Below are 1,613 nucleotides of genomic sequence, written 5' to 3'. Positions count from 1 at the left end.
CATGGGGCACGTATATTTTCCGTAGTCCTTTTCTTTTAGCGATGATGGTGTTATTTTCCAATAAGTGCGTTCCTTTTGGACGCTCATTGTTGCATCGATGAAGGTCGTCGTGTGCTAGAAGGTTAGCTATTGAGGCTCTGGAGAGCGCATCTGCTTCGACATTACTTGTGCCCTTTTGATGTTTGTTGTTCACATGATACATTGACAGTTTCAAAGACCACCGGAAGAGACGACCTTGAGGATTTTTAACATTCTTCAGCCACTGGAGTGCAGAGTGATCTGTTACAACAGTGAATGACTTTCCATGAAGGTAGCAATGCCATTTATCAATGACATCTACAATGGCAAGACATTCTCTTTCTGTAATAGCATAGTTCACCTCGTGCTTAAGTAGTTTGCGGGAATAGTAAGCAACAGAATGTTCTTTGCCTTTGTCATCAGGTTGTTTCAGCACTGCACCGATGCCTTCGCCAGATGCGTCACAGTACACAGTACATGGTCTCGAAGGGTCGTATATGCGAAGCACCGGTTCTTCAGTTATCCGCTCCTTCAGTTCACGAAAGGCTTGCTCGCATGCTTCTGTCCACACCCACTTGCTGCCTTTGTGGAGTAGTTTTGTGAGTGGAAGAGCGATATCGCTGAAGTGGGGGTAGGTGTTTACAGTGCCCAGAAAACGCTGAAAATCTTTTTCTCGTTTTGGTGTAGGAAATTTGAGTATGGCAGCCACATTACTTTGCTTAGGTGTCACTGTTCCTTGTGAAATTTTTTGGCCCAGGTATTCAATGCTGCAGCGTGCAAATTGGCACTTTTTCGTTTGAGTTTTACGTTCTCGGTTTTGAGAGCTTTCAATAGCGCCTCAAGGTGTCGTATATGATCATTAAATGTCTCTGAGTATACAACCACATCATCAATGTAACTAATAACACTGGTGAGCTGATGTTTCGCTATTATTGATTTCATGGCTCTTTCAAATGTAGCTGGAGCGTTCTTCAACCCAAACGGCATTACCAACCACTCAAAATGACCATCAGGCGTGACAAATGCAGTTTTCTGAACATCGTCAGGATGCATTTGCACATGCCAGTATCCCGACGTTACGTCCAACGTAGTGAAAAACTCCGCCTTTCTTAAGTGGTCAAGAATATCATCTATACGTGGAATTGGTTGAAAGTCGGGTACCATATGGCATTGAGTTTCCGGTAGTCAATACATAGACGAGTGCGTCCTTCACCTTTCTTTTCTGCTAAAATGACAGGTGCGGCGTAGGGCGATAATGAAGGCCTCACAACACCTTGCTTGAGGAGAGCATTAACCTGTTTGTTGATCTCCACTTTGTCTGCCTGTGAACATCGGTATGGTGCTCGACGAATAGGGACAGCATTGATAAGTGCGATCCTATGTTTCTCAGTAGTGATGCACCCAATATCTGATTGAGATTTCGAAAATATCTCGTCATACTTGCTTAAAAGAGAGTCGAGCGCCACAGACTCATGCTCTGATAAGTTTTCTGAAGTCAGGGTTCGCCTCAGCGGGGCTTGAATGGTTTTGTTTTCATTGTGATGTGGCAGGTTCATATTCTCACGTGCTTGTGTTACTGACTTGCTTTCCAGATT

Source organism: Rhipicephalus microplus, unplaced genomic scaffold, assembly GCF_043290135.1.
Source record: "Rhipicephalus microplus isolate Deutch F79 unplaced genomic scaffold, USDA_Rmic scaffold_14, whole genome shotgun sequence".
NCBI classification, from domain to species: domain Eukaryota; kingdom Metazoa; phylum Arthropoda; class Arachnida; order Ixodida; family Ixodidae; genus Rhipicephalus; species Rhipicephalus microplus.
This window is presented reverse-complemented; position numbering follows the sequence as displayed.